Genomic DNA, 17,311 nt, shown 5'->3' with positions numbered 1-17,311 from the left:
TATCTTGAATCAGGCAGTACTGCAGTGTATTTAAAGCTGCTTATCTTGACTCACGCAGTTCCACACTGTGTTAAAGTTGCTTAACTTGACGAAGCTAGTACTGCACTGTGTGAAAGCAGCTTATCTTTACTGAGGCAGTACTACAATGACTACACTGTGAAAGCAGCTTATCTTAACTCAGGCGGTACTACACTGACTACACTGTGTGAAAGCTGCTTATCTTGACTAAGGCAGTACTAAAATGTGAAAGTAGCTTATCTTGACTCTGGCAGCACTACACTGACTACACTGTGAAAGCAGCTTATCTTGATTTAGGCAGCACTACACTGACTTCACTGTGTGAAAGCTGCTTATCTTGACTAATGCAGTACTAAAATGTGAAAGCTGCTTCTCTTGACTAAGGCACTACTAGACTGACTACACTGTGAAAGCAATTTATCTTGACTTAGGCAGTATAACACTGACTTCACTGTGTGAAAGCTGCTTATCTTGACTCAGGCAGTAGTACAATGACTACATTGTGAAAGCAGCTTATCTTGACTCAGGAAGTAATACACTGACTTCACTGTGTGAAAGCTGATTATCTTGACTAAGGTAGTACTAAAATGTGAAAGCAGCTTATCTTGACTCAGGCAGTACTACACTGACTACACTGTGAAAGCAGCTTATCTTTATTTAGGCAGCACTACACTGACTTCACTGTGTGAAAGCTGCTTATCTTGACTAATGCAGTTCTAAAATATGAAAACAGCTTCTCTTGATCAAGGCAGTACTACACTGACTACACTTTGAAAGCAACTTATCTTGATTTTTGTAGTACTACACTGACTTCACTGTGTGAAAGCTGCTTGTCTTGACTAAGGAAGTACTAAAATGTGAAAGCAGCTTATCTTGACTCAGGCAGTACTACACTGACTACACTGTGTGAAAGCTGCTTATCTTGACTAAAGCAGGACTAAAATGTGAAAGCAGCTTTTCTTGACTCATGCAGTACTACACTGACTACACTGTGAAAGCTGCTTATCTTGACAGAGGCAGTACTACACTGACTTCACTTTGTGAAAGCTGCTTACCTTGACTAAAGCAGTACTAAAATGTGAAAGCAGCTTTTCTTGACTCATGCAGTACTACACTGACTACACTGTGAAAGCTGCTTATCTTGACAGAGGCAGTACTACACTGACTTCACTTTGTGAAAGCTGCTTACCTTGACTAAAGCAGTACTAAAATGTGAAAGCAGCTTATCTTGACTCAGGCAGTAATACAATGACTACCCTGTGTGGAAGCTGCTTATCTTGACTCAGGCAGTACTACACTTTGTGAAAGCTGCTTTTCTTGATTCAGGCAGTAATACACTGAGTACAGCATGTGAAAGCTGCTTACCTTTACTCAGGCAGTACTGCACTGTATTTATAGCTGCTTATCTTGACTCACGCAGTTCTACACTGTGTTAAAGCTGCTTATCTTGATGCAGCCAGTACTCTACTGTCTGAAAGCAGCTTTTCTTGACTAAGGCAGGGCTGTACTGTCTATACTGTGAAAGCAGCTTATCTTGACTCAGGGAGTACTACACTGACTTCACTAGGTATAAGCTGCTTTTCTTGACTAAGGCAGTACTAAAATTTGAAAGTAGCTTATCTTGACTCTGGCAGTACTACACTGACTACTCTGTGAAAGCAGCTTATCTTGATTTAGGCAGCACTACACTGACTTCACTGTGTGAAAGCTGCTTATCTTGACTAATGCAGTTCTAAAATATGAAAACAGCTTCTCTTGATCAAGGCAGTACTACACTGACTACACTTTGAAAGCAACTTATCTTGATTTTTGTAGTACTACACTGACTTCACTGTGTGAAAGCTGCTTATCTTGACTAAGGAAGTACTAAAATGTGAAAGCAGCTTATCTTGACTCAGGCAGTACTACACTGACTACACTGTGTGAAAGCTGCTTATCTTGACTAAAGCAGGACTAAAATGTGAAAGCAGCTTTTCTTGACGCATGCAGTACTACACTGACTACACTGTGAAAGCTGCTTATCTTGACAGAGGCAGTACTACACTGACTTCACTTTGTGAAAGCTGCTTACCTTGACTAAAGCAGCACTAAAATGTGAAAGCAGCTTATCTTGACTCAGGCAGTAATACAATGACTACTCTGTGTGGAAGCTGCTTATCTTGACTCAGGCAGTACTACACTTTGTGAAAGCTGCTTTTCTTGATTCAGGCAGTAATACACTGAGTACAGCATGTGAAAGCTGCTTACCTTTACTCAGGCAGTACTGCACTGTATTTATAGCTGCTTATCTTGACTCACGCAGTTCTACACTGTGTTAAAGCTGCTTATCTTGATGCAGCCAGTACTCTACTGTCTGAAAGCAGCTTTTCTTGACTAAGGCAGGGCTGTACTGTCTATACTGTGAAAGAAGCTTATCTTGACTCAGGGAGTACTACACTGACTTCACTAGGTGAAAGCTGCTTTTCTTGACTAAGGCAGTACTAAAATTTGAAAGTAGCTGATCTTGACTCTGGCAGTACTACACTGACTACTCTGTTAAAGCAGCTTTTCTTGATTTAGGCAGCACTACACTGACTTCACTGTGTGAAAGCTGCTTATCTTGACTAATGCAGTTCTAAAATATGAAAACAGCTTCTCTTGATCAAGGCAGTACTACACTGACTACACTTTGAAAGCAACTTATCTTGATTTTTGTAGTACTACACTGACTTCACTGTGTGAAAGCTTCTTATCTTGACTAAGGAAGTACTAAAATGTGAAAGCAGCTTATCTTGACTCAGGCAGTACTACACTGACTACACTGTGTGAAAGCTGCTTATCTTGACTAAAGCAGGACTAAAATGTGAAAGCACCTTTTCTTGACTCATGCAGTACTACACTGACTACACTGTGAAAGCTGCTTATCTTGACAGAGGCAGTACTACACTGACTTCACTTTGTGAAAGCTGCTTACCTTGACTAAAGCAGTACTAAAATGTGAAAGCAGCTTATCTTGACTCAGGCAGTAATACAATGACTACCCTGTGTGGAAGCTGCTTATCTTGACTCAGGCAGTACTACACCTTGTGAAAGCTGTTTTTCTTGATTCAGGCAGTAATACACTGAGTACAGCATGTGAAAGCTGCTTACCTTTACTCAGGCAGTACTGCACTGTATTTATAGCTGCTTATCTTGACTCACGCAGTTCTACACTGTGTTAAAGCTGCTTATCTTGATGCAGCCAGTACTCTACTGTCTGAAAGCAGCTTTTCTTGACTAAGGCAGGGCTGCACTGTCTATACTGTGAAAGCAGCTTATCTTGACTCAGGGAATACTACACTGACTTCACTTTGTGAAAGCTGCTTTTCTTGACTAAGGCAGTACTAAAATTTGAAAGTAGTTCATCTTGACTCTGGCAGTACTACACTGACTACACTGTGAAAGCAGCTTATCTTGAATTAGGCAGCACTACAATGACTTCACTCTGTGAAAGCTGCTTATCTTGACTAAGGCAGTACTAAAATGTGAAAGCAGCTTATCTTGACTCATGCAGTACTACACTGACTACACTGTGAAAGCAGCTTATCTTGACTCAGGCAGTACTACACTGACTTCACTGTGTGAAAGCTGCTTATCTTGACTAAGGCAGTACTAAAATGTGAAAGCAGCTTATCTTGACTCAGCCAGTAATACACTGACTACACTGTGTGGAAGCTGCTTATCTTGACTCAGGCAGTACTACACTTTGTGAAAGCAGCTTTTCTTGATTCAGGCAGTAATACACTGAGTAAATCAACTTCTTTTGAATAAGGCAGCACTTCACTCACTACACTGTGAAAGCAGCTTATCTTTATTTTTGCACTACTACACTGACTTCACTGTGTGAAAGCTACTTATCTTGACTAAGGCAGTACTAAAATGTGAAAGCAGCTTATCTTGACTCAGGCAGTACTACATTGACTTCACTGTGTAAAATCTGCTTATCTTAACTAACTATGCCTCTTGAGAAAGCCCACATCTATAGTGGCGAAACGCGCGTCGAGGTTTCTTCTTGGCCAGATGGCGACCTGATCTTGCTGTTTTCCTCTAGTCTACCTACTTTTCCCTCCTGACGTCCCCCTGTGTAACTGACCGGTAAGCAGAACCTTGCAGTGAATATGATTTCACCTTATCTGCACACAGGTGCGGATAGTATTGTGTGGTAGCTTTACCGTAGGTGTTATATAGTTTACCAGGGTTTACACTGTGTACTAGTCAGCTGGGTCCTCATCACCCACATTTAGATTGTATTTCACCATGTGCTGTTTTCTATAACTTATATTGTGACACCACCTCTGTGGATTACATTTTAATAATATTTAATAAAGATATTTGTTTTATGCCATCTAAGACTCTGTTTCTCCGGGTATATATAATTATCTTAACTAAGGCAGTACTAAAATGTGAAAGCAGCTTATCTTGACTCAGGCAGTAATACAATGACTACCCTGTGTGGAAGCTGCTTATCTTGACTCAGGCAGTACTACACTTTGTGAAAGCTGCTTTTCTTGATTCAGGCAGTAATACACTGAGTACAGCATGTGAAAGCTGCTTACCTTTACTCAGGCAGTACTGCACTGTATTTATAGCTGCTTATCTTGACTCACGCAGTTCTACACTGTGTTAAAGCTGCTTATCTTGATGCAGCCAGTACTCTACTGTCTGAAAGCAGCTTTTCTTGACTAAGGCAGGGCTGTACTGTCTATACTGTGAAAGCAGCTTATCTTAACTCAGGGAGTACTACACTGACTTCACTAGGTGAAAGCTGCTTTTCTTGACTAAGGCAGTACTAAAATTTGAAAGTAGCTTATCTTGACTCTGGCAGTACTACACTGACTACTCTGTGAAAGCAGCTTATCTTGATTTAGGCAGCACTACACTGACTTCACTGTGTGAAAGCTGCTTATCTTGACTAATGCAGTTCTAAAATATGAAAACAGTGTCTCTTGATCAAGGCAGTACTACACTGACTACACTTTGAAAGCAACTTATCTTGATTTTTGTAGTACTACACTGACTTCACTGTGTGAAAGCTGCTTATCTTGACTAAGGAAGTACTAAAATGTGAAAGCAGCTTATCTTGACTCAGGCAGTACTACACTGACTACACTGTGTGAAAGCTGCTTATCTTGACTAAAGCAGGACTAAAATGTGAAAGCAGCTTTTCTTGACTCATGCAGTACTACACTGACTACACTGTGAAAGCTGCTTATCTTGACAGAGGCAGTACTACACTGACTTCACTTTGTGAAAGCTGCTTACCTTGACTAAAGCAGTACTAAAATGTGAAAGCAGCTTATCTTGACTCAGGCAGTAATACAATGACTACTCTGTGTGGAAGCTGCTTATCTTGACTCAGGCAGTACTACACTTTGTGAAAGCTGCTTTTCTTGATTCAGGCAGTAATACACTGAGTACAGCATGTGAAAGCTGCTTACCTTTACTCAGGCAGTACTGCACTGTATTTATAGCTGCTTATCTTGACTCACGCAGTTCTACACTGTGTTAAAGCTGCTTATCTTGATGCAGCCAGTACTCTACTGTCTGAAAGCAGCTTTTCTTGACTAAGGCAGGGCTGTACTGTCTATACTGTGAAAGCAGCTTATCTTGACTCAGGGAGTACTACACTGACTTCACTAGGTGAAAGCTGCTTTTCTTGACTAAGGCAGTACTAAAATTTGAAAGTAGCTTATCTTGACTCTGGCAGTACTACACTGACTACTCTGTGAAAGCAGCTTATCTTGATTTAGGCAGCACTACACTGACTTCACTGTGTGAAAGCTGCTTATCTTGACTAATGCAATTCTAAAATATGAAAACAGCTTCTCTTGATCAAGGCAGTACTACACTGACTACACTTTGAAAGCAACTTATCTTGATTTTTGTAGTACTACACTGACTTCACTGTGTGAAAGCTGCTTATCTTGACTAAGGAAATACTAAAATGTGAAAGCAGCTTATCTTGACTCAGGCAGTACTACACTGACTACACTGTGTGAAAGCTGCTTATCTTGACTAAAGCAGGACTAAAATGCGAAAGCAGCTTTTCTTGACTCATGCAGTACTACACTGACTACACTGTGAAAGCTGCTTATCTTGACAGAGGCAGTACTACACTGACTTCACTTTGTGAAAGCTGCTTACCTTGACTAAAGCAGTACTAAAATGTGAAAGCAGCTTATCTTGACTCAGGCAGTAATACAATGACTACCCTGTGTGGAAGCTGCTTATCTTGACTCAGGCAGTACTACACCTTGTGAATGCTGCTTTTCTTGATTCAGGCAGTAATACACTGAGTACAGCATGTGAAAGCTGCTTACCTTTACTCAGGCAGTACTGCACTGTATTTATAGCTGCTTATCTTGACTCACGCAGTTCTACACTGTGTTAAAGCTGCTTATCTTGATGCAGCCAGTACTCTACTGTCTGAAAGCAGCTTTTATTGACTAAGGCAGGGCTGCACTGTCTATACTGTGAAAGCAGCTTATCTTGACTCAGGGAACACTACACTGACTTCACTTTGTGAAAGCTGCTTTTCTTGACTAAGGCAGTATTAAAATTTGAAAGTAGTTTATCTTGACTCTGGCAGTACTACACTGACTACACTGTGAAAGCAGCTTATCTTGAATTAGGCAGCACTACAATGACTTCACTCTGTGAAAGCTGCTTATCTTGACTAATGCAGTACTAAAATGTGAAAGCAGCTTCTCTTGCCTCATGCAGTACTACACTGACTACACTGTGAAAACAGCTTATCTTGACTCAGGCAGTACTACACTGACTTCACTGTGTGAAAGCTGCTTATCTTGACTAAGGCAGTACTAAAATGTGAAAGCAGCTTATCTTGACTCAGGCAGTACTACATTGACTTCGCTGTGTAAAATCTGCTTATCTTAACTAACTATGCCTCTTGAGAAAGCCCACATCTATAGTGGCGAAACGCGCGTCAAGGTTTCTTCTTGGCCAGATGGCGACCTGATCTTGCTGTTTTACTCTAGTCTACCTACTTTTTCCTCCTGACGTCCCCCTGTGTAACTGACCGGTAAGCAGAACCTTGCAGTGAATATGATTTCACCTTATCTGCACACAGGTGCGGATAGTATTGTGTGGTAGCTTTACCGTAGGTGCTATATAGTTTACCAGGGTTTACACTGTGTACTAGTCAGCTGGGTCCTCATCACCCACATTTAGATTGTATTTCACCATGTGCTGTTTTCTATAACTTATATTGTGACACCACCTCTGTGGATTACATTTTAATAATATTTAATAAAGATATTTGTTTTATGCCATCCAAGACTCTGTTTCTCCGGGTATATATAATTATCTTAACTAAGGCAGTACTAAAATGTGAAAGCAGCTTATCTTGACTCAGGCAGTAATACACTGACTACACTGTGTGGAAGCTGCTTATCTTGACTCAGGCAGAGCTACACTTTGTGAAAGCTGCTTTTCTTGATTCAGGCAGTAATACACTGAGTACAGCATGTGAAATCTGCTTATCTTTACTCAGGCAGTACTGCACTGTATTTATATCTGCTTATCTTGACTCATGCAGTTCTACACTGTGTTAAAGCTGCTTATCTTGATGCAGCCAGTACTCCACTGTGTGAAAGCTGCTTATCTTGACTAAGGCAGTACTAAAATGTGAAAGCAGCTTATCTTGACTCAGGAAGTACTACACTGACTACACTGTGAAAGCTGCTTATCTTGACAGAGGCAGTACTACACTGACTTCACTTTGTGAAAGCAGCTTACCTTGACTAAGGCAGTACTAAAATGTGAAAGCAGCTTATCTTGACTCAGGCAGTACTACACTTTGTGAAAGCTGCTTTTCTTGATTCAGGCAGTAATACACTGAGTACAGCATGTGAAAGCTGCTTACCTTTACTCAGGCAGTACTGCACTGTATTTATAGCTGCTTATCTTGACTCACGCAGTTCTACACTGTGTTAAAGCTGCTTATCTTGATGCAGCCAGTACTCTACTGTCTGAAAGCAGCTTTTATTGACTAAGGCAGGGCTGCACTGTCTATACTGTGAAAGCAGCTTATCTTGACTCAGGCAGTACTACACTGACTTCACTGGGTGAAAGCTGCTTTTCTTGACTAAGGCAGTACTAAAATTTGAAAGTAGCTTATCTTGACTCTGGCAGCGCTATACTGACTACACTGTGAAAGCAGCTTATCTTGATTTAGGCAGCACTACAATGACTTCAATGTGTGAAAGCTGCTTATCTTGACTAATGCAGTACCAAATTGTGAAAGCAGCTTCTTTTGAATAAGGAAGCACTTCACTGACTACACTGTGAAAGCAGCTTATCTTGATTTTTGCACTACTACACTGATTTCACTGTGTGAAAGCTACTTATCTTGACTAAGGCAGTACTAAAATGTGAAAGCAGCTTATCTTGACTCAGGCAGTACTACACTGACTACACTGTGAAAGCAGCTTATCTTGACTCAGGCAGTTCTACACTGACTTCACTCTGTGAAAGCTGCTAATATTGACTAAGGCAGTACTAAAATGTGAAAGCAGCTTATCTTGACTCAGGCAGTTACACACTGACTACACTGTGTGAAAGCTGCTTATCTTGACTCAGGAAGTACTACACTGTGTGACAGCTGCTTATCTTGGCTCTATCAGTTCTACACTTTGTGAAAGCTGCTTATCTTAATTCAGGCAGTACTGCACTCACTTCACTGTGTGAAAGCTGCTTATCTTGGCTCATGCAGTTGTACACTGTATTAAAGCTGCTTATCTTGACGCAGCCAGCACTGCACTGTGTGAAAGCAGCTTTCCTTGGCTCAAGTTATACTACACTTTGTGAAAGCTGCTTATGTTGATTCAGACAGTAATGCACTGACTACATCATGTGAAAGCTGCTTATCTTGAATCAGGCAGTACTGCAGTGTATTTAAAGCTGCTTATCTTGACTCACGCAGTTCCACACTGTGTTAAAGCTGCTTAACTAGACGAAGCCAGTACTGCACTGTGTGAAAGCAGCATATCTTTACTGAGGCAGTACTGCACTGTGTGAAAGCAGCTTATCTTGACTCAGGCAGTGCTACACTGACTACACTGTGTGAAAGCTGCTTATCTTGACTAAGGCAGTACTAAAATGTGAAAGTAGCTTATCTTGACTCAGGCAGTCCTACACTGTGTGAAAGCTGCTTATCTTGGCTCAAGCAGTTGTTCACTGTATTAAAGCTGCTTATCTTGATGCAGCCAGCACTGCACTATGTGAAAGCAGCTTTTCTTGTCTCAAGCTATACTACACTTTGTGAAAGCTGCTTATGTTGATTCAGACAGTAATACACTGACTACATCATGTGAAAGCTTCTTATCTTGAATCAGGCAGTACTACACTCACTTCACTGTGTGAAAGCTGCTTATCTTGACTCACGCAGTTGTACACTGTATTAAAGCTTCTTAACTTGACGCAGCCAGCACTGCACTGTGTGAAAGCAGCTTTTTTTGGCTCAAGCTATACTACACTTTGTGAAAGCTGCTTATGTTGATTCAGACAGTAATACACTGACTAAATCATGTGAAAGCTGCTTATCTTGAATCAGGCAGTACTGCAGTGTATTTGAAGCTGCTTATCTTGACTCACGCAATTCCACATTGTGTTAAAGCGGCTTAACTTGACGAATCCAGTACTGCACTGTGTGAAAGCAGCTTATCTTTACTGAGGCAGTACTGCACTGTGTGAAAGCTGCTTATCTTGACTCAAGCAGTACTACAATGACTACACTGTGAAAGCAGCATATCTTGACTCAGGCGGTACTACACTGACTACACTGTGTGAAAGCTGCTTAGCTTGACTAATGCAGTACTAAAATGTGAAAGCTGCTTCTCTTGACTAAGGCAGTACTACACTGACTACACTATGAAAGCAGCTTAACTTGACTTAGGTAGTATAATGCTGACTTCACTGTGTGAAAGCTGCTTTTCTTGACTCCAGCAGTAGTACAATGACTACACTGTGAAAGCAGCTTATCTTGAATCAGGCAGTAATACACTGACTTCACTGTGTGAAAGCTGATTATCTTGACTATGGCAGTACTAAAATGTGAAAGTAGCTTATCTTGGCTCAGGCAGTACTACACTGACTACACTGTGAAAGCAGTTTATCTTGATTTAGGCAGCACTACACTGACTTCACTGTGTGAAAGCTGCTTATCTTGACTAATGCATTTCTAAAATATGAAAGCAGCTTCTCTTGACCAAGGCAGTACTACACTGACTACACTTTCAAAGCAGCTTATCTTGAATTTTGTAGTAATACACTAACTTCACTGTGTGAAAGCTGCTTATCTTGACTAAGGCAGTACTAAAATGTGAAAGCAGCTTATCTTGACTCAGGCAGTAATACACTGACTACACTGTGTGGAAGCTGCTTATCTTGACTCAGGCAGTACTACACTTTGAGAAAGCTGCTTTTCTTGATTCAGGCAGTAATACACTGAGTACAGCATGTGAAATCTGCTTATCTTTACTCAGGCAGTACTGCACTGTATTTATAGCTGCTTATCTTGACTCATGCAGTTTTACTCTGTGTTAAAGCTGCTTATCTTGATGCAGCCAGTACTCCACTGTGTGAAAGCAGCTTTTCTTGACTAAGGCAGTGCTGCACTGTCTATACTGTGAAAGCAGCTTATCTTGACTCAGGCAGTACTACACTGACTTCACTGGGTGAAAGCTGCTTATCTTGACTAAGGCAGTACTAAAATGTGAAAGCAGCTTCTTTTGACTAAGGCAGTACTACACTGACTTCACTGTGAAAGCAGCTTATCTTGATTTTTTCACTACTACACTGACTTCACTGTTTGAAAGCTACTCATCTTGACTAAGGCAGTACTTTAATGTGAAAGCAGCTTATCTTGACTCCATCAGTATTACATTGACTTCACTCTGTGAAAGCTGCTTATCTTAACTAAGGCAGGACTAAAATGTGAAAGCAGCTTATCTTGACTCATGCAGTACTACACTGAAAACACTGTGAAAGCAGCTTATCTTGACTCAGGCAGTACTACATTGACTTCACTGTGTAAAAGCTGCTAATCTTGAATAAGGCAGTATTAAAATGTGAAAGCAGCTTATCTTGACTCAGGCAGTTACACACTGACTACACTGTGTGAAAGCTGTTTATCTTGACTCAAGCAGTACTACACTGTGTGAAAGCTGCTTATCTTGTCTCAAGCAGTACTACACTTTTTGAAAGCTGCTTATCTTGATTCAGGCAGTAATACACTGACTACAGCGTGTGTAAGCTGCTTATCTCTACTCAGGCAGTACTGCTCTGTATTTAAAGCTGCTTATCTTGACTAACGCAGTTCTACACTGTGTTAAAGCTGCTTATCTTGACCCAGCTAGTATTGCACAGTATGAAAGCAGCTTTTCTTGACTCAGGCAGTGCTACACTGTCTACACTGTGAAATCAGCTTATCTTGACTCAGCCAGTACTACACTGACTTCACTGTGTCAAAGCTGCTGTTCTTGACTAAGGCAGTACTAAAATGTGAAAGTAGCTTATCTTGACTCAGTCAGTAGTACACTGACTACACTGTGTAAGCAGCTTATCTTGATTTAGGCAGTACTACACTGACTTCACTGTTTGAAAGCTACTTCTCTTAACTAAGGCAGTACTAAAATGTGAAAGCAGCTTATCTTGACTCAGGCAGTAATACACTGACTGCACTGTGCGAAAGCTGCTTATCTTGACTAATGCAGTAGTACACTGTGTGAAAGCTGCTTATCTTGATTCAGGCAGTACTACACTGACTTCACTGTGAAAGCAGCTTAACTTGATTTAGACAGTACTACACTGACTACACTGTGTGAAAGCTGCTTATCTTGACTAAGTCAGTTTCAAAATTTAAAAGCAGCTTATCTTTACTCATTCAGTAATACACTGACTACACTGTGTGAAAGATTCTTATCTTGATTCAGGCATTACCAAACTGTGTGAAAGCAGCAAATCTTGCCTTAAGCAATACTACACTGTGTGAAAGTAGCTTATCTTGACTCAGGTAGTATGGCAGTGTGAAAGCATCTTATCTTGTCTCAGGCTGTATTGCACTGTGTGAAAGCAGCTTATCTTGACTCAGGCAGTACTTCACTGACCAAACTGTGAAAGCAGCTTAACTTAACTCAGGCAATACTACACTGACTTCACTGTGTGAAAGCTGCTTATCTTAACTAAGGCAGTACTAAAATGTGAAAGCAGCTTATCTTGACTCAGGTAGTAATACACTGAATACACTGTGCGAAAGCTGCTTATCTTGACTCAGGCAGTAGTACACTGTGTGAGAGCTGCTTATCTTGTCTCAAGCATTCCTACACTTAGTTAAAGCTGCTTATCTTGACTCACGTAGTTGTACACTGTATTAAAGCTGCTTATCTTGATGCAGCCAGTACTGGACTGTATTTAAAGCTGCTTTTCTTGACTTAGGCAGTACTACACTGTGTTACAGCTGGGTATCTTGACTCTGACATTACTGCACTGTGTGAGAGCAGCTTATCTTGACTCAGGCAGTACTGGACTGTGTGAAAGCAGCTTATCTTGACTCAGGCAGTACTACACTCACTTCCCTGTGTGAAAGCTGCTTATCTTGACTAAGGCAGTACTTAAATGTGAAAGCAGCTTATCTTGAGTAGGGCAGCACTACACTGACTACACTGTGAAAGCAGCTTATCTTAACTCAGTCAGTACTACACTGACTTCACTGTGTGAGAGCTGCTTATCATGACTCACGCAGTTGTACACTGTATTAAAGCTGCTTATCTTCACGCAGCCAGCACTGCACTGTGTGAAAGCAGCTTTTCTTTGATCAAGCAATACTACACTTTGTGAAAGCTGCTTATGTTGATTCAGACAGTAATACACTGACTACATCATGTGAAAGCTGCTTATCTTGAATCAGGCAGTAGTGCAGTGTATTTAAAGCTACTTATCTTGACTCACGCAATTCCACACTGTGTTAAAGCTGTTTAACTTGACGAAGCCAGTACTGCACTGTGTGAAAGCAGCTTATCTTTACTGAGCCAGTACTGCACTGTTTGAAAGCTGATTATCTTAACTCAGGCGGTACTACACTGACTACACTGTGTGAAAGCTGCTTATCTTGACTAAGGCAGTACTAAAATGTGAAAGTAGCTTATCTTGACTCTGGCAGTACTACGCTGACTACACTGTGAAAGCAGCTTATCTTGATTTAGGCAGCACTACACTGACTTCACTGTGTGAAAGCTGCTTATCTTGACTAGTGCAGTACTAAAATGTGAAAGCTGCTTCTCTTGACTAAGGCGGTACTACACCGACAACACTATGAAAGCAGCTTATCTTAACTCAGGCAGTAATACACTGACTACACTGTGTGAAAGCTGCTTATCTTGACACAGGCAGTACCACACTGTGTGAAAGCAGCATATCTTGACTCAAGCAATACTATACTGTGTGAAAGTGGCTTATCTTGACTCAGGCAATATTGCAATGTGAAAGTAGCTCATCTTGACTCAGGAGGTACTGCACTGTGTGAAAGCAGCTTATCTTGACTCAGGCAGTGCTGCATTGTGTGAAAGCAGCTTATCTTCACTCAGGCATTACTACACTGACTACACTTTGAAAGCAGCTTGTCTTGACTCAGACAGTACTACACTGACTTCACTGTGTGAAAGCTGCTTATCTTGACTAAGGCAGTACTAAAATGTGAAAGCAGATTTTCTTGACTCAGGCAGTACTACACTGAATACACTGTGAATCCAGCTTATTTTGATTAAGGCAGTACTACACTGACTTCACTTTGTGAAAGCTTCTTATTTTGACTAAGGCAGTACTAAAATGTGAAAGCAGCTTATCTTGACTCAGGCAGTACTACACCGACTTCACTGTGTGAAAGCTGTTTAAGTTGACTATGGCAGTACTAAAATAAGAAAGCAACTTATCTTGACTCAGGCAGTACTTCACTGACTACACTGTGAAAGCAGCTTATCTTAATTTAGGCAGTACTACACTGACTTCACTGTGTGCAAGCTGCTTATCTTGACTAAGGCAGTACTAAAATGTGAGAGAAGCTTATCTTGACTCAGTCAGTACTACCCTGACTTCACTGTGTGAAAGCTGCTTATCTTGACTCAGGCTTTGCTAAAATGTGAAAGCAGCTTATCTTGACTCAGGCAGTACTACACTGACTTCACTGTGTGAAAGCTGCTTATCTTGACTAAGGCAGTACTAAAATGTGAAAGCAGCTTATCTTGACCCAGGCAGTAATACACTGACTACACTGTGTGAAAGCTGCTTATCTTAACTCAGGCAGTACTACACTATGTGTGAAAGCAGCATACATTGACTCAAGCAATACTACACTGTGTTAAAGCAACTTATCTTGAATATGGCAGTATTGCAGTGTTAAAGCAGCTTATCTTGATTCAGGTAGTACTGCACAGTGTGAAAGCAGCTTATTTTGACTCAGGCGTTACTGCACTGTGTGAAAGCAGCTTATCTTGACAAAGGCAGTACTGAAATGTGGAAGCAGCTTATCTTGGATAAGGCAGTACTACACTGACTACCATGTGGAAGCAGCTTATCTTGATTTTTGCAGTACTACACTGACTACACTGTGTGAAAGTTGCTTATCTTGACTAAGACAGTACTAAATGTGAAAACAGCTTATCTTGCCTCAGGCAGTACTACACTGAATTCACTGTGTGAGATCTGCTTGTCTTGAATAAGGTATCAAAAGGGAGATTAGAACCGAGTATCAGGTTGCTATGTATATATATCATAGATATCTGAATAATCTCCATCCTACAACCTACTCTTAGGACGATATATCTAAGGCCATTCGTATACAGACTAATATATACCGAGGTGCCGAAGCAAGAAATACTACGAATGCATGGCCAATATCTTGAAAAAGTAGAAAATCACTTTATTGAGAATTTTTTTTTTAAAAAAAGGATCATTAAAATCATACAGGACTTCGGTGGCACCCCCTTGACAAAGGCAGGAGTGCCGAAACGCGCGTCGGGGAGCCACACAGCGTGCAGCTTCTTTGTCCACACAAGGTGAATCATGTTTTCTTTCTTCTTTTTTTGATATATGTTCTGTGAGTCACTTACATTTATGGTGGGTGAGGCTCTATTTGTGGCCATGTATACCTTGTTATGATACCTCACTACAGCTCCCATATATGTGAATATATATGAATATACATACAATCCTCACAGTGTCCCCTTGTGTGATATAAATGCAATTGAATATAATGATGGATGTGATATCTGCGCCCTGTGGTGACACCTGGTGTCTGTTCTTAAGTATGTTTTAATTATCTATTTGTAATTTCTTTTTTGACATATGTTGTGCCACCGAAGTCCTGTATGACTTTAATGATCCTTTTTTAAAAAAAGTTTTCTCAATAAAGTGATTTTATATTTTTTCAAGATATTGGCCATGCATTCGTAGTACTTCTTGCTTCGGCACCTCGGTATATATTATCTTGAATAAGGCAGTTCTTAAATGTGAAAGCAGCTTATCTTGACTAGTGTTGAGCCACCCCCGTAGTGTTCGAGTTCGGTTCGGTTCGTCGAACACCCGTGTGTTCGCCGAACTGTTCGTCGAACTGTTCGTCGAACACCTTCGAACACTGTTAAAACCAATGGCAGGCAAAAAAAAACACATAGAAACACATAGAAAACACCTACAAAAGTGTCCAAAAGCTGACAAACTGCTCAGAAGACACAACTAACACATGGAAAAGTGACAAGTACATATAGTCATGCGAAAAGAAAAGAGATGGAGGAGTAAAAGGAGGGGGAGACACAGATATAGGCATGTCATGCCCTTCTAAAATCCAAAAAGTGAGAAGCCGACACGTTCAGTCCGCTCCTGCCCGTGCCACCTCCATGTCGCCGGGTTTGTGCCAGAGCCGCGGTGAACCCTGACGGCCAGCCCCCCTCTCCCAATACTGGTGCCTGTCCGCTGGTGGGTCGAGCGAGCCCCCCTGTGGTGGAGGCAGCTCTAAGCTTTTTAATTTAAATTGTCTCTCTAATTTGAATGAATACACTTTAAATCCATTTACAAGGATCTATTGGAGGGCAAGTCTCATGCCAGCAGCCGCGTAATTCCAGCTCCAGTAGCGTCCACTAAAGCTGCTGCAGTTAAAAAGCTTTTATAAGGATCGAGCTCGGCTGTCCACCACAAGGCATCCGACTGCCAGTCCCAGCCCCTATGCCTTGGGGTGCCTCCTGATGCTCTTCACTGAGTATCCCGTGGTCCCGAAGCATTTCCTTTGAAAAAATTAAGTGTCCAAACTACAGGTGGTGTAGCTTGCTTAACAGCCGGGATAATCCGCTGACTAGCAGACACTGCTACTAGGCACAAAGTATTTCCTGGGCTAGACGCAGTTAAAAATTTGTAATTAGATACTCTCGTTGGATGCTGAGAAAGCATTCCATAGAGTCTCCTGGCACGCCATATATGATGCTCTTAAAAAGCTTGGGGTAGGGGTCTAGGGGACCCTTTTATAGCCAAAATCACGGCCCTGTATCAAAATACGTCACCTAGGCTGAAGATAAATGGAACTGTAGCACCCTGAGGGCTCGGTTGCTACAGAGGTATTGCACCTCACCCAGAGGTGTGATATCTCACTCTCAGGTAAGGATGGAGTGTGGATCAGGACCCGACACCTGCATGCATTACACCACATTGCCGTGGGGCAGGGCGACCAATATGCCTCTGAGATGGGCACGACAGTCCCTGTCCCTGGCTGGAGTGAGGGGAGGGAACACTGAGGAAGGGGAACCCTGTAGTGCAGGAGCAGGGAGGAAGCAGTTCCTGGGTGCATTGAGAAGGGAGTATAAAAGGTGGGCACCATCTTAGTTCAGTGCAGAGAAGTCTGAGCAGAAGTGGCAGGGAGCAGGGGCTCTGCATGAGCTCTGCTCCAGAGGCGGGCCTAGTAACAGAGGCCCAGGCCTGGAAGAGGGAGAAAAAAGGAAGAGGAGCGGAGAAGGCTCCAGGAACGAGGAATGAAGGGATCCCAGGGGGGCGAACGGGCGAGTCGCCACCGCACGCCCGAATCCACCTGCGTGGAGGGGTCAGGCTAAAGGGGGAGACCGGTCCCCGAAACTAGTGGAGGCAGGAAACGACCCTCAGCTAGAAACCGGAGGCTGTGACATTTTATGTGGCGCAGCCCCTCGCTACACCCGCTAGGAAGGCACCACATAGGGTCAGGGAAACTGGCGCCAAGTTTACCAAGAGGAGGCCCGAGGCA

This window comes from Phyllobates terribilis, unplaced genomic scaffold, assembly GCF_046119375.1.
Source record: "Phyllobates terribilis strain yellow unplaced genomic scaffold, ASM4611937v1 Scaffold_10__3_contigs__length_209671492, whole genome shotgun sequence".
NCBI classification, from domain to species: Eukaryota; Metazoa; Chordata; class Amphibia; order Anura; family Dendrobatidae; genus Phyllobates; species Phyllobates terribilis.
Note: the sequence above shows the minus strand (reverse complement) of the source record.